Genomic DNA, 27,545 nt, shown 5'->3' with positions numbered 1-27,545 from the left:
ACAGTTTTAGAAGAGTTTTATTCTGTTAAGCCTGCATTTTTTTTTCACATAGAGAAATATGATTGTGTGTATGTGTTTGTGTGTGTGTCTGTTTTGGGGTTGTGCTGTAGATAGACACTGAGCTGCTTCTAGTGAAATGACTACAATTTAAAATGAATAATTCATGAGTTTTTGTTTTGTGTAGTTCTTAAAGTACCTCACTGCTAAGACAATGTTAGTGTACTTAGGTGTTTTTCTCTCTCTTTGATGGCAACAGCCACAAACCACATACTAACTGCAAAACACAGCTATTAGATTTTATATTTTATGCCCAAAATGTAATCTGGACCCTTTAGAGTATGTGAAGAAATTGTCTCTCTATCTCTGAGAAGGCATGTCATTCTTTGATATGAATTTATTAAGATGTGTAGCTATGCCAACCCTCATCATGAAGTAAGTAGTGCTATAAAGTGACTGTTGAAACCATAAGGTAGCTATTGCCAATCTATACAAATCCTCTGTCCGTTCCGTAGGCTGTAGTGCTTATTTTTCCACCTACTCTTATACTGTTAGCCCAGTAGATAGGAATTTATCTGTGTTTAAACTCTGCAAACAGTTCATTGTTTGACATCAATTTTGCTTTAGGTCTTAAGGTTTGTGGTCCAACCGTGAAGAAGGAAATAAACAAAGAATAGGGCTCGTTAGCATATTTGCTTCCTGTTCCCTTGCTTTTCTTTCTAGTTACGATTCACCTTTATTTTGAATGCATATACACTTTGCATGTATCTATTTATTTATTATTTATAAGATACATATAAACTTAACCCACTTGCCTCAAAAGCCACAATAGGCTATGTTTTTACTTGAAGATTCAGTGCTAAATCCAGAAAGGCTTCTCTCATTATTATTTTAGGGGACAAAATGATGGTTTAGTACAGTAGACAGACCTACTACTGATAATTAGGGTTAAGGTTTGTGATTATCATTTGTAGACCATGGGATGGCATGTCATCTTCTCTGTTTTTTTCACCTATTAAACAGAGATTCTTATAATGATATTTCATAAGGCAGAATGGATAATGGTCCCCTCAAATTGTCCCCCACCCTATTCCCTAGAACCTGTAATATGTTCTTTGCATAACAAAAAGGGCTTTGTTGATGGAATTAAGACTTTTGACTTAAACAGGGAGTTCAGCTGAATTATGTGGGTAGGTCCAATGTAATCCCATAGATCCCTATAGCTAAAGAAGAAGGCACAATGGTTAGAGGTTTGATGACAGAGAAAGCAGTGGAGAGTCAAACCAGGAATCAGGTTGAACCACTGTTGCTGGCTTTGGAAATAGAGGACTGGAACTATGGGCCAAGGTATGCAGACAGGCCCTAGAGGCTGAGAACAGCTCTTAGATGACAACCAGCAAGGAACTGGGAACCTCAGTCATAGAACCAAAAGGAACTGCATTCCCTCAGTAACTGAAGAAGCAAGGAATACAGCCTGCTCATACTTGCAGACATATAAAATAATACATTTGTATTGTTTTAAGCCATTAAAATTGTGTTCATGCATTACAACAGTAATAGAAACTAATACAACATTGTTGGAACAAATATGAACTATATGTGAAAGCATTTCAAACCTCAAACTATGGATTTGATTCAATAAACATTTGTTAAGAGCTACAGGATGAGTACCAAAGATAAAAAAAGGAAAGAAAGAAGAAAAGAAAGAAAGAGAAAGAAAGAAAGAAAGAAAAAGAAAGAGAAAGAAAGAAAGAAAGAAAGAAAAGAAGAAAGAAAGAAAGAAAGAAAGAAAGAAAGAAAGAAAGAAAGAAAGAAAGAAAGAAAGAAAAGAAAGAAAGGAAAGAAAGGAAAGAAGGAAGGAAGGAAGGAAGGAAGGAAGGAAGAAAGAAAGAAAGAAAGAAAGAAAGAAAGAAAGAAAGAAAAGAGAAAGCCACGATATCGTCCTGGTTTCAAAGAGCTTATATTTTAGCAGAAGAGACAAGCATATAAACAAATAAATCAAGGCCATTCTATGTCAAATGTGTTATCTTAGAGGTGTAGTATAAGGCTTAAAGGGGAAAGCTTGGTTTCTATAGTTATACCTTTCCTTGTATTTTTAGTTCTAATTGGAAAACATTCTTAGATTTTTCAACAAAGCAGAAACTGTCTTCTCTTTTTCCTTATAATATTGTATGAAATATATTTGTATATGAAAGTTCTTTATGAAACACCTCTATGGGCTTAGATTATGGGCCAGTTTTAATCACTTAAAAACATTTTTGCTCCTTGCAATTCCCAAACTATAGTTTTTAAACTCTTGAGCTCAAGCCATCAAAGAAAGCATACTCTATCTAGTTGGCTTCAAGGATAAGATTTTATCTGTCATTGTGATTTGTTGAAATTAATTTATTACTAGAAAATAGAGTTGCTCTCCATACTCAAATTGACATGAGATTGTTTGTTCTTGTGATAACTTTATGTCTCAGCTTGGATAGGCTCTTGTGCCCAAATATTCAGCCAAACGTCATTCTGGATAGTGCTGTGAAGAGATTTTTTAAGATGTGATTAATATTTAGATAAGTAGACCTTGAGTAAAGCAGATTTACCACTATAATGGGTGGGAGGGGGTCTTATCTTATCAGTTGGTAGCCTTAAAAATTTTTTGAGGATCCCTCAAGAAAGAAGGAAGGAATTCTGTCCAGACTGTCTTTGAACTCAAGGCTGCAACATCAATACTTCCCTAGGTCTGCAGCCTGCCACCCTGCTCTGTAGACTTTGAATTCACCAGACCTCACAATCATGTGAGTCAGTTCCTTAAAATCTGTCTCTCTCTTTCTCTCTCTCTCCCTCCGTGCGTGCACGCACACACACACACACACACACACACACACACACACACTCATCCTATTGGTTCTGCTTCCTTGCAGAAGCCTAATACAGTTTTCATAATGATGACAAACTGGTCTGTAAAACACTCATCAGCCATCTTCATAAAATGACACAATATTTTAGTGTTGATGTAATTTTTTTGTATAGAAGTCTACATCAGTAAGATAGAAAAAGGACTTTTCTCATCAATAATAAACATGATTAAAAATTAAAACTCCATCAGCCACAATAGATTACTATTAAAATGATTTATAGCTGTACATATTAATCTTTTCTTTAATCATTGCATATATGAGATAATAATTCCTCAGATGTGGGTCAGGAGACTAGACTATCCTAAAAGATACATGTAATAGAGTAAAATATAATTTAAAAAATAAATAAAATCTGGTTCTCATTGAACATATGTTCCATTTCTAAATGCTCCTATTACTATCAAATTATTTCCATGAAGATAATACTCTTTACTATGAGTGTGATGCTTACAGCCCTATTATTTTTACTTAAGGTATAAAATATAGCTATAAGCTAGGTACTATTTTTTCCTATTTCTGGATTAGAGAGCCAATTTATTCACAGAGCACATGGTCATATAATTAAGATGGAGAGCCAAAACCCATCATATGTAGATCTGACTTAAATACTCTGTCCTTACCAATGATTTCTTCAAGATAATTTTCAGTTTAGAGTTTAGAGAACATGCTCATCTAAGTTAACTGTAACCTTGGCTTAAAATTATACTCAATCAATTATCATTGACTTAATGCCATATGGTCAATGGATAGATATATCACAATTCTGGTGGATAGATATATCTGGTAGATATATCACAATTCAAATCATATCACAATTATGATTTTAAAATCATAAAATTTTAATGGTAGATTTTGATATTCCAAAAGAGAAAACAATGGAATACTGATATTCTTAATTTTTTCTAAGATTTTATTTATTTATTCATGAGAGACACACAGAGAGAAGCAGAGACATAGGCAGAGGGAGAAGCAGGCTCCTTGTGGGGAGCCGGATGTGGGACTTGATCCCCGGACCCTGGGATCTCAACCTGAGGCAAAAGCAGATCACTAGTCATGAGGGAAGCTTTCCTCATCACAATCAATTAGGGACTTTTGGTCAACAGAGTATTTGTCATCTCAAATGTTGTTGGCCAACATGGTAGAAGGAGGGAAAAAAAAAAATCTTTGTGGATCTCAAAGTGCCAATTAAATTCTTCAAGTTGAAATTTGAAAACTGTCATTTATATTAATAAATACTTGTATGAGGGCAGCCCTGGTGGCTCAGCGGTTTAGCACAGCCTGCAGCCTAGGGTGTGATCCTGGAGACCCCGGATCGAGTCCCACGTCAGGCTACGCATGGATCCTGCTTCTTCCTCTGCCTGTGTCTCTGCCGCTCTCTTTCTCCGTGTCTATATGAATAAATAAATAAAATCTTTTAAAAAATTAGATATTAAAAAATAAATAAATATTTGTATGAAACGTCACTTGACCAATTCTACAACAAAGGGGGCAGAAAATACAATGCAGCTATGTTTCTGGAAAGTGAAGAGCAGGATATAATTGGTGAATAACACTCATGCACATGACAAGTTTTCTTTACAGTTTTAGATCCTTTGCAGAACAAAACTATGCCATAAGAAGAAGTCACTGAAACCAGTGTTTCTCAAAGTGTGTGTTCTTAGGAATATCTCTGAAGATGTTTAAAGCTGTTCATTAAAAAAACAACGCTTGTAGGTCAAAGTAATTGGGGCAATTGTACATGCTAGGTCTAATAACTGAAGATTCTACAAAGTCACTAACTTTTTAGCTCACAGTTATTTGAAAATATAACTTCTCTCTCTCTCTCCTCTCTCTCTCTGCACCCCAGCCCCTTTCTCTCTGTTTCTCTCTGTCTGCAGTTTGAGAAATACTAGTGTTCCACAGGACAGTTCTATAAATCCTAGTTAAAAGCAAGAGAACAGTGAGTGATTTACTGCAAGTCCTCTATTGACATTTTTTGCTAGATCACTGTCCAATTAAATTCAATGCTCTCCATGAGAGCACATTGTCTGGGAACAGATTATAGGAATTTAGTAGGACTAGGTCTTTCTGCACACTGATTTTCTTGCTCTTCTTTCCTTTATTTTATTTTATTTTTTTCATTAGGTATTTTATTGTTGCCATGAGTTTTATGTAACAAAGCCATGAGCAATCTGGGAAAATTTAGTAGCATCTTTGTGAATAGTATAAAATCTTTCATGAATGGTATACATCCTTTAATTTGGAATGATTATTTGGAGAAGTCTGTTAAACTTTCATGAGGTTACTACTACATAAATTCTAGAAACATTTTAATTGATTCCATTTCTCTATACTAATTATTACAGTGGGCACTAAATGCTCCACATATTAAATGAGAGTGCGAAGTGAAAATAAAGGCCAGCCTTGCTTAAAAAAAATCCGAAGACCCTAAAAGGAAAGACTCCTTGCATAAAGTGAGTAATGGTCACATATTTAGATTTTTCCACACAAATCCCTTATTTTCACTTACCAGCATATCAAGAATATGGCTCTAACCAGCTCCCTTCTGACATTATTTTTCATTTGCTCATCACTTGGCTTTACTTGTTATAAAACCTTCAGCTTTTAACTGAAATCACTTCTTTATGGGTAACTTCACCCTCAGCCTAGACTCTGTCGCATCTTATTCATATATACAATTTGAGTATGCTTCATAATAGTCCCCACAGTTTAAAATTGCCATTTATTTGTAGGATTTTTACAACCAGATGTCTCCCCAAGTCCCACAATCTCTCAAGATGTAGAAATCCATGAAGGCAGGACTGAGACGGTTTCGTATACTATTGTATGTCCAAGCCCCTGGCATAGAGACAGGTCCACAGAAGGGCTTCAATGAACATGTAATTAATGAGAGAATGGAACACTTGATATATGGTAATTATGTACTTGCATGTGCACCTTAGACTTCAAGCTCCTAGATGCAGGCTCTGGGTTTGTGTTTTTGTTTTGTTTTTCTTCATAATGAAAGAATTTAGCACGTAAACATGCATAAAAATGTTGAAGGGATAATTTACAAAGAAAAGAGAAATGAACGAATAAATGAATGAATGGCTACTTCAATCCATTTATTCCACTTGTGTTCAGCATTAGCAGAGTAGATTTGCAAATATTTTTGTTTTGCTTTGCAATTTACAAATGCAAAGTTTGTACACATTCTACAATTTACATACTTTGGAAATACCGCAGCTTCAGGTCCAGACCACTGCAATAAAGTGAATATTGCAATAAAGCAAGTCAAATGAATTTTTGGTTTCTTGGTGCATATAAAAGTTATGTTTGCCCTGTGCTGTAGTGTACTAAGTGTGCAATAGCATTATGTCTAAAATGACAATGTACATCTTTAAATTAGAAAATACATTATTGCTAAAAAAAAAATGTCTATCCGTCATCCAAGCTTTTGGGAATTGTAATCTTTTTACTGGTGGAGGGGTCTTGCATCCATGTTGATGGCTGCTGATTGATCTGGATGGGAGTGGCTGTGCAATTTTCTAAAACATGATAACAATGAAGTCTGCTGCATCATCTGACTCTTCCTTTCACAAACAATTCCTCTGTCTCATGCGATGCTGTTTGAGTGCCTTTTACTCACAGTTGAACATTCAGAGTTGGAAGTCAATCCTTTCAAGCGCTGCTGCTGCTTTGTCAACTAAGTTTATGTGATATTGTATATCTTTTTGGGGGTCATTTTTTAAAAGATTCTATTTATTTCTTTGAAAGAGAGAGAGTGGGAGGAGGGGGAAGAGAGAGAGGGAGTGGCAGACTTTTTGTTATTTCAACAATCTTCACAGCACCTCCACCAGGAAGAGATTCCATCTCAAGAAACCACTTTATTTGCTCATCTTCATCCGTGGAAGTGTGATCATGAGATTGCAGCCATCCAATCACATCTCTAGGCTCCACTTCCATCTCTAGTTTTCCTGCTGGTTCTACATCTGCAATTACTTCCTCCATTGAAGTCTGGAACCCTTCCAAATCATCCGTGAGGGTTGGAATCCAATTCTTCCAAGGTCCTGTTAATGTTGATATTTAGAGCTCTTCCCACGAATCACAAGTATTCGCAATGGCACCTAGATTGGTGAATCCTTTCCAGAAGGTTTTCATTTTACTTTGCCCAGATCCTTCAGAAACATCACTACCTCTGTCAGCCATTGCCTTACAAAATGTATTTCTTAAATAAGACGTGAAAACCTTTACTCCTTAATCTATGAACTGTGGAATAGGTGTGTGTTGGCAGGCGTGAAAAAAAAATTCATCTTACAGTACATCTTTATCTGAGCTGCTCTGCAACCAGGTGCTCTGTCATTGGGTCGTATTTTGAAAGGCATCTTCTTTGTTTGTTTGCTTGTTTGTTTGTTTGTTTTGTTTTTGTCCTGAGCTGTAACTCCCAATAGTGAGTTTGAAATATTTAGTAAACCATGTTGTCAACAGATGTGCTGCCATCCAGATTCTATTTTCCACTTATAGAGCACAAGTAGACTAGATACAGCATAATTCTTAACAACCCTGGAATTTTTGGAATGGTAAGTGGGCACTGGCTTCAACTTAAAGTCATTAGCTGCTTTAGTCCCTTACAGGAGAGTCAGCTTCTCCTTTAAAGCTTGAAAGCCAGGCATTGACTTCTCCCTTTAGCTAAGAAAGTCCTAGATAGCATCTTCTTCCAGAATAAGGCTGTTTCATCTACACTGAATATCTGTTGTTTAGCGTAGCCACCTTCATTAATTATCTTCGGTAGGTCTGGGCAGCTTGCTGCAGCTTCTCCCTCAGCACCTGCTGCTTCCCCTCGCACTTCTATGTTATGGAGAAGGTTTCTTTCCTTAAACCTCTGGAACCAAACTCTGCTAATTTTCAAATTTGTCACCTGCAGCTTCCTCACTCCTCTTAGCCTTCATAGAATCAAAGAGAATTAAGGCCTTGCTCTGGGTTACCCTCTGGCTTAAGGGAATGCTATGGATGGTTTGATCTTCTATCCAAACCACTAGAACTTTCTCCATATCAGCGATGAAGCTTTTTCACTTTCTTATCATTGATGGGTTCACTGGAGTTCCTTCAAGAATTCTCCTCTGCATTCACCATTTGGCTAACTGCTTGGCACAAGAGGCCTTGTTTTGGGCCCATCTTGGCTTTTGACATGTCTTCCTCACTAAATTAATCGTTTCTAGCTTTCAATTTAAGGTGAAAAACATGCGACTCTTCCTTTTACTTGAACACTTCGAGGCCATTGCAGGGTTATTAATTGACCTAATTTCAACATTTTTGCATCTTGGGGAAGAGGGAGGCCTGCGGAAGGGGAGAGAGACAGAGGAATGGCCACTTGATGGAGCAGTTAGAACACACGCAACATTGATCAATCAAATTTACTATCTTCTATAGGCTCAACTCCTGGCACTCCAAAACAACTACAATAGGAATATCAAAAATCAGTGATCACAGATCACCATGCCAAATATAATAATACTGAAAAAGTTTGAAATACTGTGAAAATTACCAAAATGTGATACAGAGACCTCAAACGAGCAAATGATGTTGAAAAGATAACACTCATAGATTTGCTTGATGAAGGGTTTCATAACCTTTCGATCTGTGAAAAAAAAGAAAAAAGAAAAAAAAAACCCTCCCCACAGTGTCTGCAAAGTGATAAAGCAAAACACAATAACATAAGGTGGGCCTTAGGTTTGATATGAACTTCATGAGAGGAAGAATTCTATTTTTTTTCCTAGATTTTTCAAGAGTACAATTCTCGTTATCCAAAAGTAGGTAAGCAAATGCTGATTGTAATATAAGAAGTTTAAAAATTTGAAGGAGTGGGACACCTGGGTGGCTCAGCAGTTCAGGGTCTGCCTTCGGCTCAGGACATGATCCTGGGGTCTGGGGATTGAGTCCCACATTGGGCTCCTGCATGAAGCCTGCTTCTCTCTCTGCCTGTGTCTCTGCCTCTCTCTCTCTCTCTCTGTGACTCTCATGAATAAATAAATAAAATATTTTTAAAAAATTGAGGGATTTGTGCATTCACTCACTTTTAGCTCTATTCACCAATAACTAGCAAAATGCATGTGAATGGATGGTTTTAGTAGTTTGTTTTTCATTGTTTGGAAAACCTCTGATGGATACAAATTACTATTTTGAGGTCGACCTACCATCAGTTAAAGAACTGCTGTTATTTGTTAGGGCGTAGCAAATGAGACCAAATCAAACATTTATTTACTACTGGTTCTGAAATTGTCTAGTTGAGTTTTCCAGAAAAGGAGGGACTTAAGAATAAAGACTATAAAGAGAAAGTAAAACAGTCTTCCAAAATAGAAAGTTAATACATAACATTCACAATGCTGAGGGAGAAAATGTTGGTATGTTGAGCTTTGTACATGAAAAATGTTTCAGGAGAAGCATAACAGTTTGGGGAGAGTAAGAGCAATTTTGTAAAACAGCCACTCATTGATAATCATTTTGTCAATTGGCTCTAAAGTTGCAATAAAGCCTTTTATTAGTTAGGCTTATTGTTTAGCTGAGCTGTTTTTCATTAAAATTGGTAATTTAACTATGACCTTGCTTCCTTTTTTTGTGTAGTTTGAGATGTTTCTTTTCGAATTTAACATAACAACAATGCATCAAAAAGGTATAACTTTAAGATACTCATCTTTTAATCTAGATTTACAGAAGAATATTTACGGTGACTGGTATTCTTTAATATTAAAGCTCAAAATATTTGTAGGAAGACTGTCTAGAAGGCATTAGGTTGATTTTAAAAATCCTTAATTTCCAAGCATTTTAGTAATTCTATTGTGCATAACCTCTTATAGTTCAGGTCATTTTTGTAGATGCCAAATTTAAGAAAATTGAATATCTAAAGTGAACAGTAGAAGAATATAGCTGAATTTTTTCCTTAGCTAAGAAATTATTAGCAATGAAATGTCTGTCCTTATAAAATCTCTCATTAATTTCTTAAAGTAAATGCTTGGGTTTATGATACTAAACTTGATTTTCTTTCTTATTAAAAATAATCTATATGTTCAAGTTATAAGTTCTAGAATCTTAAATTAGATTAAGCTTGCTGACTAAAAATACAATTAAATGAAAGTTTATATGATGGTATTTTCTTTAATGTCAAGAATATAGCTTTAGTCTGAAAAGAGTGAGCATGGAAAACTTCTCCAAGCTTCGTAGTTAAGCAATGATAAAGGATGACATCATTTTTCCCCTAAGGAGCTACATGCAACATAGTTCAATAGTGCAATTCTGTATTCTTGATAAAGAAATAAAAATAGCAATTTTTTCAGATATATCCAAGTATATCTAAGTAGCTGTCCTTAATTTGGGCCTTCCCTTTTATTAAGACATATTTTGCCCATGTTACATTCTAAGCATCAGGGTACAAAAGATTCAGCCCTAAGCCTCCAAAAAGGTTTAATTCTGAAACGAGCTAAGGAATAATACAATCCTTAGAAACCTACATTTTAGACACTGCGTGGCATCACATACCCAAAAAAGAATTTCTATTTGGAAGATGCCTCTTGTCCTTGGGAAGTTAAGTGATGTCCACTGAGGGAGTCAGAGAAAAAAAAGGAAAAAAAAAAAAAAAAACAATAGTAAGCAAACTGTTTAGGCCTGGCCTTGTTTTACTGTGTGAATTCAGGAGAGATGCTAGATAAGACACAAGATTTTAAAATATGGTGTTCACATCTTTCCTACCAGCAAAAGGGCATTTGGATTTTGTCCATTCAGCTGCTTCCCTTTTCCAGACTGTTCACTTTCCAACCTTCAAACTCTCCCCCTTTCCTTGGGCACGTGAGAAAGACACAAAATCTCAGATGTGACTTCTAGCCAAGCTTCAGAAATGCAAGGTTTCTCTGGGTCTTCTTGCTTAGGTGACATTTGCATTTCAGAGACTAAAGAGTTTTCAGGGCCCATCAGGTCTAGTGATAACATGGGTCTTGGGGTCAAAGTCACAGAAATAGACAATTGCCTGAACATGTATCTGGACTTTGTATACCCTCCAAAATCTGTTGTGATCTCTCAATGATTTTAGGGATTTTAGTTTCTAGTTATTTTTCTTTTTATTGAGGTATGATTAATCTATCTCACAAATCTCTCTCTTTTTTTAATAAATAAGACACACACACATATATTGAAACACTAAGCTGGGAGAGAGGCATATTTTCATTTTAAAGTCTACACAGGGTAAAACTACTCTCTTTGGATTGATTGTGATATTAGGAGAAGTCAAACAAAGATTATTACATTTATTCCAATTTAAGCTTTTTATTCATTTTCCAATAATTGCACTTCAGAAGCCTCAAAGATGTGCTCTCAAATTTTAAGAACCTTGGGGAAATTAGCCAGTTTTGTACTAATAAATTAATGATAATGTTGAAATAACCTTTTCCAAGGTAACATAAAAGGCTGTGGCAATGTTCTACTTTCTTAGGCATAATGCAAGTTTTTAGCTGACCTGGAATAAAATCTGTACATTTTCCTTCCAGAAAAGGCAATAACAGTCTAATTTCTGTGAGTGGCATTCTATTTGGTTTTCACCGTGGCAAAAGTATTGGTGTATCTTTCACATCCTTAATTACTTCCCTAATTGCATAATGAATCTACCTTATTGATCAAGGTATTGTTCATCTGTCTTTTAGCAATTGGCATATATTGAAGGATGGGGGTGGTGACGTGTGATATTATCAATATACTACGATGATTTAAACTCTGCTGCAGAAAACTACAGTATCAACTTCCAATCTCTACAACATAAAAGCTTTTCTTTTTAAAGTTACAAATTAATTTTCTTTCTTCTCTATTATCTCACAGTGATGCAGCACATATATAATTTATCACAACACATTACACTTCACAGGATCTTCAAGGGATATTCATGAAATAGCCAAGGCAGACTGTCTTCAAGGAGTTTGTATATTTTTGATTCCTGTTTTGTTTGCTGCTTGGACATGAGTAATGCAACAGACATAAAATAAGTAAAAGAACACAATAATTTGGAAGGCATTAGCTTTTTCATTCAAAAAATTATAACAGGGCAGCCTGGGTGGCTCAGCGGTTTAGCACCGCCTTCAGCCCAGGGCGTGATCCTGGGTCCCAGGATCGAGTCCCACGTTGGGCTCCCTGCATGGAGTTTGCTTCTCCTTCTGCCTGTGTCTCTGCCTCTCTCTTTCTCTGTGTCTATCATGAATAAATAAATAAAATCTTTAAAAATACATATAAGAAATGTGAAAATGATTGGAAACTCTAAGGTACAGATTTTTCATATTCGTTTTTTAATCTTCATTGCATTGTGTTTGGCACATATGGGCAATCAGTAAATATTTACAAAATGAGTAAATGAAGATGGACAACAAGGAGAAACTTGATGCAAACTTAGAGGGAACAACTATTCTATCACTGATCTTTTATAATAGGAAGGTGCAAAATGTCAGAGGGACATAAAAAAAAAAAAGGCCCCATGGAAATATACCATATGGCACCAGTTTTTAAGAAGCTTAATCTAGCTAAAGTAATAAACTTTGCCAGCCACTGTTGGTTCCTAGTCTCTTTTTCTCTATGGGTTATAATCATATTTCTAAACTCAAAAGTGAATGAAGAAGATTCACTGTGTCAGTATCCCAATATTGAAAAATAGCAGATTTTGGAAATCATTTTTGTTTCCATTAATTAGTCATTTATTAAGTATCTAGTGAGATATGGTCCTATACTTGAATTCATAGAGGAGACCAAATACAGTTAATCACTCTATATGATATTAAAAAATAAAAGTTCAAAAATAGGCCATACCTACTGCAAATATTTTGGTCTGCTTAGATTCAGTGTGACTGCATTTTTGATTCATGTAGTTCTTTGGCTGAAAAAAAAAAGTCTCTAGAGGTGTTGTGGTTACATTGTGCCCCACAACAGATATGTGTGTGTTGGTACTGGTAACCTCCAGTACCTTATTTGGAAATATGGTCTTTGTAGATGAAATCAGGTTAAGATGGACTCATATGTCAATAGAGTAGTCCCTAAATTCAATGTCTGATGTTGTTCCTTATAAGACAGAATTTTTGGTGCAGAGCCACGGACAGAGAGAAGGATGCTAAATGAAAATGGAGACAGACTGAAATTATGCTGTCACAAACCAAGAAATGGCAAGGATTGACCGTAACTCTCAAAAGCTAGGAAGAGGCAAGGCAAGATCCTTCCCTGGACCTGTTAGGGAGACCACAGGGTAGTGGTCTGGAGGCTGAAAGTCTGAGATCTCCTAAGGCCTCTCTCCTTGGCTTACCTATGGCCTTCCTGTTCCAGTGTGTTCATATGGTTTCTCTGTATGTGTGTGTGTGTGTGTGTGTGTGTGTGTGTGTGTGTGTAGTAGAGTAGTGGTCTCCCTAGCAGTTTTATTTCAAATTTATAGCCTTTAGAACTGTGAAAGGATAAATCTCTGTTGTTTAAAGCTACAAAGTTTGTAATATTTTGTTATAGCAGCCCTAGGAAATTTAGAGTTTAGACACGGAGGAAAGAGACACATCGAGGAAGATAAGAAGCAGATACAGCAAGTAAGACAATTTGAGGCGTGCCAAATATTTAAGCCACTTGTTCATTATAGAAAAAAGAAAGTAACTAAATAAATGTGTTGGTAGTGTAAGATTGTGAGAAAGGATGTGTCTTGCACAGCCTTGGCAAGCCTCAGGGACTTTCCCAGTCTCAGACCATCTTGAGTTCATCCTGTTTTCTCAGCAGAAGTTTGCAGAGGAGTTGTTCACAGTGCACACTCAGATGAGTAGCCTGATTTATATTCCACCTCTACAATTTAGTAGCTGGATGAACTTGGGAAACTTCCTGCAATAGTTTGCTCAAATGGCCAAAACAAAGTACCAACAGAAATTTATTTCCTCACAATTCTGGAGGCTGAAAGTCTGAGATCTACTAAGGCCTCTCTCCTTGGCTTACTGATGGATGGCCTTCTTGTTCCGGTGTGTTCATATTTTGTGTGTGTGTGTGTGTGTGTGTGTGTGTGTGTCCTAATATCCCCTTCTTATATGGACACCAGTCATTCTAGCTAAAGACCTACCCTAGGGACCTCATTTAACCTTATTTCCCTCTCTAAAGATTCTACTTCCAAATAGAGACAGATTCTGAGATATTGGGGGTTAGGATTTTAAGATATGAAATTGGAGGGGGAAACACACAATTTGGCCCATAATACGTTATGTCTCGGTTTCCTCATCTATACGAAAATGCTTCCTAAGACTATTAATCCTCTAACTCTAGTATGAGGATCAAATGAAATATAAAAAGCCACACCTGGAACCATGCCTGGCAAATTTTAAGCATGAGGTATACCTTACGTACCATTACTATTATTGTGAGTTGATGTGTGTCAACCAAGATTTACATTCAGTTAAGGCCATTTCTTGTCCCTTGACTTCAAATTTCTCTCTGCCTCTTAAAGGTGACATTAAAATATATACAAATTAAAATGAAAGAGGCTGAGTTAAGGCAGAGTTACTCAACGTTTCTAGCTTTGTGTGTCAAACACTGGATTTTAGTCATGATAATCAGAAAAGTAGAAGAAGGACTTAGGGGCTTTGTGAAAACTAGTGGATGGTTTCTGGGGTCATTTTTCTCACAATGGTCAGCAAAGGTGAGCTTTGTTATTCTGATTTAATAATAAGTGAATCTGACAGAAAACATGGCAAAAATGAATGTTCCAATGTCATTACAAAAAAAATACTATTTCAAATTCAACTCTGATTTTAACGCGACGGTTCTTTCTCCTGTGCCACATTGCCTCCACCGTGGTATCTGTCATATATCTATTTAATCCACATGTGAACTGAAGAAAAAAATGAATCCATAAACTTTAGTATGGAGGTTAAAATAGAGAAATTTTATTTTTGTAGTTTGCCCTTGGAGAAATTTTAGCTGAGTGTCTGAACTGGATGCAATCGTCAAAAGAGATCTTCAAAACAGGATTTAAAAAAGTAAAATAAAATAAGTGAGAAGCAGAGGCTTAAGCCTCTGTAAAAAAACACAGCCCGGGTTAACTGTGATTTATTTTTATTTAGTTTAATTATTATTTATTTTAATTACATATTATCTTAGTAAATATTATTCTACTTAGCTATGTTATTTATATGTTTTATTTAATTTTTACAACACCCTAGTGAAATAGATAATATGGTCATTCCTCTATTAATGATGGGAAGATGGAGGTCTATTTAATTATGGTAACTGGTAGAGTTGTGTAATTCTGCAGATTCTTTACTTCAAATTTAGTTATCAGTTCCCACCTCTGCATTTTTTTATGCAGGCGCATTTTAATTAATCATGTCCTTGGTTAAAGTCATAGTGTTTATTGTTTCATGTGCTCTGCTCTTCTATTTCACTGATTTATTGATGTTGAATATTATGGAAATATTCATAATCTATTACCCAATTCTAGGATTAAATATTCAATCATATTTTACATAGTTTACTATGACTTGCATTTTTCATTCAATGTTATGTTACTAAGATTTATGCATGTAGTTGCATATGGCTCTAGCTCATTCATATAACCATCTAATATTCCATCATATGAATATATAATAGTCATTTGTTCCTTTCCCTCGTGATCGGGCATTGGCTTGTTTCACTGTGCTACTATAAGGAACAGTGTATGAATAAACTTATGCGTGTCTCCTGATCAGTGCTGTGTCATTAAGAAAGTGGTACTCAGTTTCATAAGATTTGTCAAGTCATTTTTTGATGTAATTATAACAATTTGCATTATAATAAAATGTGTGATGACTATATATATATTCTTTTTCACTTCTCTCCAATATTAGACTTACTTATATTAACCAATTGACTATGTTTTACATGGTTCCACTTTGTGGTTTTTACTTGCATTTCTCAAATTAGTAAAATAGTTTAGCACCTCTGAACATTTTTTTTCTTTACTTTTTTTAAAATTGAAGTTCGATTTGCCAACATATAGTATAACACCCAGTGCTCATCCCATCAAGTGCCCTCCTCAGTGCTCATCACCTAAGTTACCCCATCCCACCCCCCACCTACCTTCCACTACCCTTTATTCCTTTCCCAGAGTTAGGAGTCTCTCATGTTTTGTCACCCTCTCTAATTTTTCCACTCATTTTCCCTCCTTTCCCTTATAATTCCTTTCGCTATTTCTTATATTCCCCATATGAGTGAAACCATATGATAATTGTCCTTCTCCAATTGACTTACTTCACTCAGCATAATACCCTCCAGTTCCATCCATGTCAAAGCAAATGGTGGGTTTTTGTCCTTTCTAATGGCTGAGTAATATTCCATTGTATACACAGACCACATCTTTATCCATTTGTCTGTCGAAGGACACTGATGCTCCTTCCACGGTTTGGCTATTGTGGACATTGTGGCTATGAACATTGGGGTGCAGGTGTCCCAGCATTTCACTGCATCTGTATCTTTGGGGTAAATACCCAGTAGTGCAATTGCTGGATCGTACGGTAGCTCCATTTTTAACTCTTTGAGGAACATCCACACTGTTTTCCAGAGTGTCTGAACATTTTTTTAAAGTATTTTTTATTTCTCTTATTATGAAATACTTGGACTAAGTCTATATTTTGCCTGAATTGTTTCTCTTTTACTTATTGATTGTTGGGATTCTTTATATGCTCTTCACACTGATCTTTTGATAGTTATATGTGTTGAAATCTCTTCTTTTTGGCTTGACTTTCTCTTTATATCAGGTGTTTTTTCATAATCAGAGGATCTTAATTTTATTTATTTATTTTAAAGCTTATATTTATTTATTCATGCGAGATACACAGCGAGAGGCAGAGACATAGGGTGAGGCGGAAGCAGGCTCCTTGAGGGGAACCCAATATGGGATTTGATCCTGGGATTCCAGGATCATGCCCTGAGCCCAAGGCAATGGCTCAACCACTGAGCCACCCAGGTGTCCTGAGGATCTGAATTTTAATATAGTTGAATTTATCAAGTCCTTTATTTTATGGTTAATGTTTATTTTCCTAACCTGTCCAATAAATTTCTCTTTATCCCAAAGAAATTTCTCTGTATTTTTTAAAGTTTTGAGCTTGTTCTTTAGTTAGGTAAGTCCATAACTTTTGTTTTTTCCTTTGTCCACAGTGTTAGGTATAGATAACATTTGTTGTTGCCTCTTTCAGTAACAAATTTATATATGCACAAGTATGTATATATGCCTGTTTGAAAGAATACAGTTCTCTTCCATTGTTTAAGTTAGCTAGACTTGCATTGGTGTCACATTATTTAAGATGCATTTATACTAATATAAAAGCCCCGGAAAACAAAAAATAAAACTTTAAGTGAGATGTTCAATTCTCTTCCAACTATCTTAGAAACAGTATAATATTTGAATAATTTCTAAGTATCCGTTTTATAATTAGGGTAATATAATTCTAAAGCTTTATGATACAAAGGATCTCTATTTTATTTCCAACTAAATCTTTTTATTCCTAAGTTTTAAAATCAATAAGACAGCTTTATAAATATCTGTTTTGTCTGAATGTGCTCTTGCATTTAAATATGATTTTGTATTTTTCAAAGTACTCTTCACATAATGTTTACTGCAGTCTGATAATAGTATAGTAAAATATGTATATAGACTTTATTATATTTCCCTTTATAATAAATAAGGAAATGAAGTGACAATATGTTTGAGTTCTTCTTCATGGCTGGGAAGATAAAAATATGCCGTTGTGAAATTATTTAAACCAAAATATACTCTGAAAATATATTTTTATTTTTATGTTCAACTCAGTGAGAAACCAAGAATAATAATGTACTGGCCATTTGAAGACAAATCAAATATCACATCCTAAATGATCCCACAGGAAGCTTTTAGTTTATATAGGCTACCCAGTTGCTAATCCATAAGCAGAACGTGAAAGATAATCATGATAATAATGATGACAGTAATGATACCATGAGCAAGGCAAAGGGTAGAAAGGAACAAATATCATCATTCAGTATAGAAAGATAAATAGCTCTTTAGAGAAAACAAAGATAATTTTGTTGTAATTAGGGAATCGCTTTGGACATGTAAGTAGATATGAGCAAAAAAGATTATGGAATTGGTATGCAGAAGAGAAGTCTTAAGACAAGATTTAAAAATGATCTTCTTATACAAGCTAAAAAAATCACAGAGGATATTACTTAAAATTAAATTAGAGAAGGTAGCTCAGGAAAACACATAATGAGCTTAAAAGAGTGGGTCATGTGGGTAGAAGAGGAGCTTATTTAACTAGACAAGAGGGATTAATGCACAATTTAGACTACATTATTATTCAAATATTGTCAGACTTCAGGCTCATATCCAAGATATCTTTTCTTTCTTAACATATAGAAAAACATACATTAGCTCACTATTTCAAAACATTATTGTTAATTCTAACTTATTTAAAAATTGTGAGAACATTATATTATGTCATTATAATCTATAATGGATAGACTTCCTATGTGGCAATATATGTTAATCCTACTTTATAAATGATTGCTCCTTGATCTTATTAGTAGAATGGCAACTTGGTTCATAATTTATTTTCATTATGCCCATGAAAGACGTTTAAAACCCAGTATCTAAAGCAAATTAATTAATTAATTAATTCACACACATGAAGCAAATGAAAAATCACAAGGGAGTTAAATATAGGGCTTCATGACTCTAATTCATTCTCATCTGCTTCCACTCATTCATTCACTACATATTTTGTTGTGTACTTAGTATGTGTTAGTTATTGAGGTATAGTAATGAATAAAACATAAAAAAAAATATCCCTGGCCTCCTGAAGCTGAAATTTTATACCAAGTAGACAATAAATAAATAAATAAATAAATAAATAAATAAATAAAAATAAATGCCTTCCTTGGCAACAAAGATTATATTTTTAAAAAGGTTAAAAAAAATACATGATCTGAGAAGACCTCACCAAGATGGGGGACATTTGAGTATATTCACGAGATCAGTAAGCAAGAGAACTATGAGGATGCACGCAGTAAGTACAATTGGAGTGGAGAAGTTAAAAAGAAAACAACAAATATAAAGGACCTGAAGGGCATATGTTTGAAGTGTTCAAAAACATTGGCATCTTAATAGAATAGTATCTTACAAGTCCAATGAGTATGTTTTGAATCAATCAAAGATATGGTCACATTCATCCATAAATCCTCAGGAGCTTTTAAAACATTTACCTGCTGGATGTAGGAATTAAATTGAAATGAACATAGATAAAGACAGAAAAGGAGAGCTATATCTCTATGTCACCTATATATCTATAGCTCTATTTGTATAATTCTATCTGTATCTATATATGTATCTAGATAATAATCATAATATATAATATAGATGTATAATGATTTATAATAATTATATGTTACATATTTTATATATTATGTAATAATAAAAATAATATATAATATCCCTATATACAATAACAACATAACATATTTAGATATATAACTTTCCTATGGCTGCTGTAACAAATTCCCACAAACTTTTTGGCTTAAAACAACAGGAATGTTCTTCCACAGTTCTAGAAGCCAGAGTTTGAAAATCACTGTAACTGGGATGAAATCAGGGTGTCATGAAGGCCTCACCTTCTCCAGAGGAACTAGAGGAGGATTTATTCCTTGTGTTATCTAGTTTCTATGCATATATGTGTATATATATATATATACATAGGCATATATATATATGCCTATATATATGTATATGTATATATATGCCTATCTATGACTTCAAAGATCCTGAAAAAAAAATAGCCATGTGATTTTATGTCTACCTTCTTGCCTGGGCCTGGGAGATTGATGGGCCAATTGATGAAGTTGGGGAGCCATTCCATTCAAATTTTCTTCAATTGGAATTTTTTTGAAAGATTTCCTTTATTTACTTGAAAGCACCAGTGGAAGGGAGAAGCAGAGAGAGAGGGAGAACCTGACGCCCTGCTGAGCAGGGAGCCCATGCAGGGCTCAATCCCAGAATCCTGGAATCCTGACCTGAGCCAAAGGCAGATGCTTAACCAACTGAGCCATCAGGTGCCTCTCCCATTGGAGTTTTTAAGCTACTATTTACATTATAGCTTTTTGCTTATTTTCCTTATGAAAAAACAACAACAACTATCAAATAGAATGAGAAAAGGAATACTTAAAAGGTCTCTGTGATTGTATTTAACAAAGGGAAAAATTGAGTTTATTGTAGGGCAACCACAATACAGGAAAACTGGAAAATGTTCTTTACACACAGGAAGTGGTCAAGATGTGTGTTTTCACAGTGACAGCTGATCTGGAACTAGACACATGCAAAGTAGATGCAACCTAAACATGTATACACATATATCTACTTATGTATGAAACTATTAAGAGCTGGCGAGTAGTTAGATAAGAAAAGAAATAGATTATGAGCTAATATAAGTAGCAGAACTGAATGCATTTGCTAAATCAATGTAGAAAAGCTATTATACCTTTTTGGGATCAAAATATGCTTATAAAAATTAAGTAATCATTTAAAGAATTTTGCAATTACATTATAATATTACTTTGCAGGGTCATTTAGTATGCATGCATTAATTACATTAAAATAAAATTTTGATGATTATTTGTTATTTATTTATTTATTTATTTATTTATTTATTTATTTATTGTTATTTGTTAGTTATTTAATTCCATCTGTGTCATCCTTTTATTTTTCATGAAAATGTCCTGCTTGGTAATCTTTTAGACCTTGTAAGAATGAATTAAAATCAGAGTATCTGTTTTGTCACTTCAACCCTTCATCTTAGAAATAGGAAAAACTAAAAAATCTTATACAATAGAGTAACATTCATGAAGAATCATCTTCGACAGGTACTATAATTATATAAGGAACAGGAACAAAAGAGAAGAATGTTAGAGAAAATTGAGGTACTCAAAACATGTATTGTTCTCCCTAATCAAATTTCAAAACAACAGACTTGACAAAAAAATGCTCTGAAAAGATTTTTTTTTTTCAGTTTGAATTTTTGGAGGTCAAAAACTTAAAGATTGTTGACATGATTTGTATAAGCTGCCCTCCATTTATATTAGTTCAAGACAAAGTTTTTTTGGTAATTCTTCCAGCTATGAATCTGAATAAAAATACTGGGCTTTGCATCAAAAGGTGAGTGATATTCTTACATGTGCTGCCTGAAAATAAAAGTGTTTTAGCATCACAATGAGCAGTTTAGTGACCACAGAAGAAATTAGCCATGGACGGTGCTGAGAAATAATTTTCTTACACTGTATTCTCAAGCTTAAATTTGGTTGATGTAATTTTTAAATGAAATATGATTACTTAAGTCTAAGTATAATTTATTATTTATTCTTTTATTTACAGGGGTATAGCTGGCACACATTACATGAGTTTTGGGGGTACTACACAGTGACTTGATAACTCTATACATTAGGCTGTGCTCGCCACAAGGGTAGCCACCTTCTGTCCCCATACAACACTATCACAAATGCCATCGACTATAATTTATTATTTATTTTTATTTATTTTTTTAAAGAATGCATGATGTATGTGTTTAATGTGTTATAGAAAGTCTGGTTCTTTCTTTTCTTTTTCTTTCTTTCTTTCTTTCTTTCTTTCTTTCTTTCTTTCTTTCTTCTTTCTTTCTTTCTTCTTTCTTTCTTTCTTCTTTCTTCCGAAAGATCTTTCTTAAAAAATAAAGATTTATCTTTCTTTTTTAAGATTTTATTTATGTATTCATGAGAGCACACAGAGAGAGACAGAGACACAGGCAGAGGGAGAAGCAGGCTCCATGTGGGGTGACCATTGCGAGACCCGATCCTGGGACTCCGGGGTCACACCCTGAGCCAAAGGCAGACGTTCAACCGCTGAGCCACCCAGGCGTCTCAATTTATTATTTATTCTTCAATTAGAGGTGTTCATTAAACAAGAGATGTGAGCTTCAATTTTAATTTTAGCCTATTACTGACTTCAACCTGCAGCCTTTCAGCATTCAGCTAAATATGCCTTCAAGCAACTTCTACTTTTTAGTCATACTGTGTGACTGCGTGAGTGTGTGTGTGTGTGTGTGTGTTGACAAACTGCTATAAAAGTCATTAAAACCTCTTCTGATGATGGCTCCATTCTATCAGTAGACAGTAAACATGATTCCATCCTATCAGTGTACAAACACAATATCACTGGAAATGGGGAGACAGACTGGAATCGATTATGTGTGTGTCCAGATACTGATAATCTCCCATAAACAATCTCCCATTAGCCTATAATTTCTTTATCGGTCATCTCACCTTCAAGTCTCTTCTTTGCTGCCTTCATTAAGGTTTTGTTCCTACCAGCTCAGCAAAATGACACTTGTCAAATCACCAATAACCTCTGTCTTACCAAATGCAACATTTTTTTTTAAATGTTCTTTGAATCGTCACCGCCATATGACACAGTTGAGGATCCCAATCTTTTTGGATCATTTTGCTCAAACTTTCTTGCAGCTGCCACTCTTGCCTAACTGTCACTCAACTCCCTGGATGTTTTTTAAATTTTTATTTATATTTTTTGTTATCTCCCTTCTAGCTTTTCGCCAAAGTTTGTGCACCACAGCTCTGTCCTCAAAAGTCTCTTCTGCTTATCACACTTTTTCTAGTTGATCTCATTTAGACCTATGAAGTGAAAGATTGGTTAGGCATTGCTGACTTCTAGAACATCTCCCACCCTGATCTCTCCTCCTTCTCGGCACCAACAAATTTAAAGTTCTGTCTACCTGATGTCACTGTTGAGATGCCGAACTCTACTCACAATTAGCATTTTGCACATAGATTAACTCATTCCACTGACTGGCTAGCCTCCAAATCTCCAGTGTCAGCACACGGCATCACCATCAACAACGTTGCTCAAGCCAAAGATTTAAGAGTGCTTCACAAATCTTTTCTTCTACCATAAACCAAAGCCATCATTTTAGAAAGTAAATCAACGTTGCTTCAGTTTGGTTCTCACCAGAAGCAGATGCTAGACAAAGATTCATGTGTGAGAATCTTTTTTTGGAAGAAAAACAATATATAAGATGGGAGTGGAAAAAGGAAGAAAGACAGCCAATAAAGCGTGCTATCTCTGTGGCTTATTAAAGCTTATTTTCCCAAAGAAACTCTGGATAATGACTCCTTGGAGTTATCCCACCAGAAAGGTGAGAGAACTATGGTATTTATAGACAGCAGTCATTGCCCGAGGGCTGCCTCAGGATTTTCAATACATTTGCCTACTCGTGTGAGAGCAGTTCATCCTTACAAAGCTTCGGAGAAAGCCCCAAAGAGGTGCAGATATGGGCAGTTGAAAATCAGCTGAAGAATATTTAAGCAGATGTGGACAGGATACTTAAGCCATTCTTTTCTTCTCTTCAAAAACTAGGCAAAATTTTCTTATTTCATTTCATTTAGAAAAAAAGATTCTATACCCTCAATATAGGTTATTGGCCAGCTTGTTGGTTTGTCTTTTTAGCCCAGGTCATCCACTGCAGATCTTTGCTAAAGCAGTGTTTCTACACGTGCTCTTCCAGACTTTTCCCTGGAGTATGCTTCATCACTCAGAACTCCACTCGCATGGCACTTTGTAGGTGAAGCACCTCCTACCCACCCTAATTACCTAGAGTAGACCGCAGTTCTATACTAGCACACCCCTTTTAATCTATGTGCCTATTTAATTAGTATATTGCCTATTTTCTTAGTCTTTATCATTATCTCAGTTTATGTTCATTTTATTTTTTTTCTTCATTTTATTTTAAAATTTACTCTCCACCTCATGAAAATATAGGCTCCATAAGAAAAAGGAATTTAGTCCGGTTTAGCACTATATGCCTAGTTGTTTTTTTTTTTTTTTTAATATCCCTAGTGTTTTGAACACTAGGGACATAGCAGGTGCTCTAAAATTTATGGAATAGATATTTGGGTTACTTAACTCAAAACATGACAATTATTTTTTTTTTTTAATTTTCTATATTGTTTCCCTAAGACACAACATGTATTTAGAATTTTGGGACAAAACATCTGGCTTCAAATAATAGCTTCAATAGTTATGAACTATGGACTTTGGACAAGTTACCTTACCTATCTTTTTTTTTTTTTTCACATATTTTTATTTATTTATTCATGAAAGGCACAGAGAAGCAGAGACAGAGGCAAGGGGAGAAGCAGACTTCCCACAGGGAGCCTGAAGTGAGACTCGATCCCAGGACCCGGGGTCATGACAGGAGCCAAAGGCAGACACCTAACCACTGAGCCACACAGGTGCCCCACCTTACCTGTCTTTTGTAGTATTTACCTCCTTGTATTGTATTAAATCATATAGAATGTGTGTTTTTAGATTCATTAAGGGTGCCTGAGTTAATCACTGGGGCTCAGTTGGTTAAGCATCCAACTCTTGATTTTGGCTCAGGTCATGATCTTGGGGTGGTGAGATCAAGTTCCATGTCGGGCTCTGCGTTGAGCATGGAGCTTGTTTGAGATACTCTCTCCCTCTGCCTTTCCCCACCCCCAATCACACACTTTCTTTCTCAAAAAGAGAAGAAAGAAAGAAAGAAAGAAAGAAAGAAAGAAAGAAAGAAAGAAAGAAAGAAAGAAAGAAAGAAAGAAAGAAAGAAAGAAAGAAAGAAAGAAAGAAAGAAAGAAAGAAAGAAAGAAAGAAAGAAGAAAGAAAGAAAGAAAGAAAGAAAGAAAGAAAGAAAGAAAGAAAGAAAGAAAGAAAGATTCATTAGAATATTGCCTGGCAGTTAGTAAGTACTATAAAGCTCTTAATTGTTAGCTATTGCTTTTTATTTTTTATTTATTTATTTTTTTGCTATTGCTTTTTAATAAACATTACTGAGTCATATCCAAATGCATCTTTTAGATTAAAATTGAATTAAAATTTAGTTTTATGTTTTGCAATAGAAAGAATATATTACCAGTTTGGAACAAAATCAGAGCTGTTCTATTTAGTACCCCTGTGACTAAATGATATCCCTTCTTGGAACCTCCATCTTCATCTTAAATGAGGACAATAATGCTTATGAGTTAGAGTTGCCATGAAGACTGAATAGGTATATGACAAAAATATAAGCTGTGTCCTACAATATCCATATCCTTTGCCCTTTCCACACTGCCATTAATTATTTGCATAATTTTTAAAAAGCCACTTACTCACCTCAGGATCATATAAAATAATCAGTGTTTGCCAAGTGCAGTGCTTGAGAGGAGCTCTAAATTTTGATAGATCCTTTCAACAGAAAAAAAAAGGGGGGGCCTGGAAGTGTAAGAAACAAGAGAAATATTTCTCATTCCTCATATTTAAAAAGTCCTGATGCACATTTGCATATTATTATCTCTTATAAGTCTAGGATACAAGTTTAGGATAACTTTAGTCAACATATTTCATGAGGGAAGAACTTTCTGTTATAGATCTACAGAGACCCTGGAACTCTCTGTGAGGTGACATCTAAAATGCTTCCTGTTTTAATTTCTGAAAGTCTATGACTTTCCTTTTTCTATTAATGTTATATTTATATAACACTTTCAATAGCTTCATCCCAACACTTTCTATGTTTTGGGCATGATTCATTTCAGCAATGTTCTTTCCTAACTGCCGCCATAGGCATTGTACCTTCCTTATTGCATTGTACTCTTACGGATCTCCTAAACCTTATTATGCTGAAGTTATCTGTATCTCTGCTCTCAAACAATATCATGTCCTCATTGTAGATGTCATACAGGTCAAAATATGCAAGTAATAATATACGCAATTCTGTAGCTGATATCCAAAGGCTGAAGCAAAAGGCAGCCATTTCTGAATTATTCTATGGTGGTGTGGAAAATTTCTAAAAATAAATAAATAAATAAATAAATAAATAAATGGAAAAAAACAAAAAGATTCAGAATTTCAGAAATAAAAATGTCAAATGAACTAGAATTTTTTTCAGTTTTTCTCATAAATTATTTTCCTCTTGTTACCAGTATTGTAGGGGCATGCAAGTCCTCCTACAATATGTTATATTAAGATCTACTCAATCTGGTAGTCAAATTATGCCAAATTTTGCATAATGGTCCATATTTTATCAAAATATCACAATTAAATACCTCTTGCAATGTACATAGAGTCATTTTTCTTCCTAACACATTGCAGAAAATTAAAAAGAGATTTTTACAGAAAGATATATATATAATATATATATATATTATACATATATATAATTTAGTAAGAAACAAGTTAACAGAATAAGATTTTAATTCACAAAATAAGTCTTGAAATCAAGTATAAATATAGTATAACAAGATCTGAGTAAGATTCATCTGATTTTAAATATCTTCATGGCTTTACTCCTTAGTGGTTTTTACAATCCTTGGACACGTGATGGGTAAAAATTTTCTTAGCAATTGAGGACAGGGAAAGATTTATTAAAATAAAGGATGGTTAGATGTTATTAGTGTCACTATAATTCCTTGTTATCTGTCTAGAAGGACCACTTAGCATATTTCATTCCAAAGGCCAATCTCATGATAATTTTTATGGGCCCAACTTCTTCTGATCCTGAATCTTACTCCATTAACCATTCTTTCTTTTTCTTCTATGTAAAACATGTCCCTTTTCACTGAAATTTACTTTTTTTTAAAGATTTATTTATTCATGAGAGACAGACACACGCACACACACACACACAGAGACAGAGACATAGGCAGAGGGAGAAGCATGAAATTACTATTAATCTCAGCCAAAATGCTTTCTTCCATTTAAATTTTTTTTCACTGAAATACACTTACCTATTTTTAATTCTCATGAACTCTTAATTTATAATGTACTTCTCTGACTATAGAAAGAATCTAGGAAAAAAAAAAAAAAGAATCTAGGGATGCCTGGGTGGCTCAGCGGATGAGCATCTGCCTTCAGTCCAGGTGTGATCCTGGCGTCTTGGGATCGAGTCCCATGTCGGGCTCCCTGCATGGAGCCTCCTTCTCTCTCTGCCTATGTTTCTGCCTCTCTCTCTCTCTCTCTCTCTCTCTCTCTGTGTCTCATGAATAAATAAAATCTTAAAAAAAGGAAAGAATCTAAAAAATAACATGCCCCTATAAGGTATTTTGTAAGAAATTTATTAGCAAGTGGCACCTGGATGGCTCAGGTGGTTAAATCTCTGACTGTTGATTTCAACTCAGGTCAGATCTCAGAGATGTGAGATTGAGCCCCATGTTGGGGTTCTGCACTGAGCGGAGCCTGCTTAAGGTCTCCCTCCTCCTCACTCCTCACCTTTTCCCCTTTTAAAAAGAAAATAAAATACATTTATTAGCAGTTTTAGCCTTACCAGTAGATATTAACTACATTTTACAACGAAATTTCTGGGACTCAGGCAGGATGTGAGTGTGCACAAGCAGGCTCCATGGGCAACCAACCAGGGCAGTTGCACAAGGTCCTTTGCTCAGGAAGGCTTTGTGCTTAGTGTAAGTTGTTTTTTTTTTTTTTTTTTTTTGTCACTATCTTAAACTTCTTAATAATTTTACCTTTGAACTTGTGTTTTGTAAGTGAAGTCTAATGGGACAAAGGAACATGCATTTGAGCAGAGGAGGAACACACCCTGTGTGCAACTGCTGTCATTCTTTGCCTCTCCATCT

The 27,545-nt window shown here is 34.9% G+C and overlaps 1 pseudogene; it reads right to left on the bottom strand.

The window, feature by feature from the left end:
* Nucleotides 1-6,354: 6,354 nt before the first annotated feature.
* On the bottom strand, nucleotides 6,355-8,158 carry LOC121487165 (annotated as a pseudogene).
* Nucleotides 8,159-27,545: the final 19,387 nt, after the last annotated feature.

The sequence above is a fragment of the Vulpes lagopus genome, chromosome 3 (assembly GCF_018345385.1).
Source record: "Vulpes lagopus strain Blue_001 chromosome 3, ASM1834538v1, whole genome shotgun sequence".
Classification (NCBI taxonomy): domain Eukaryota; kingdom Metazoa; phylum Chordata; class Mammalia; order Carnivora; family Canidae; genus Vulpes; species Vulpes lagopus.
This window is presented reverse-complemented; position numbering and strand designations above follow the sequence as displayed.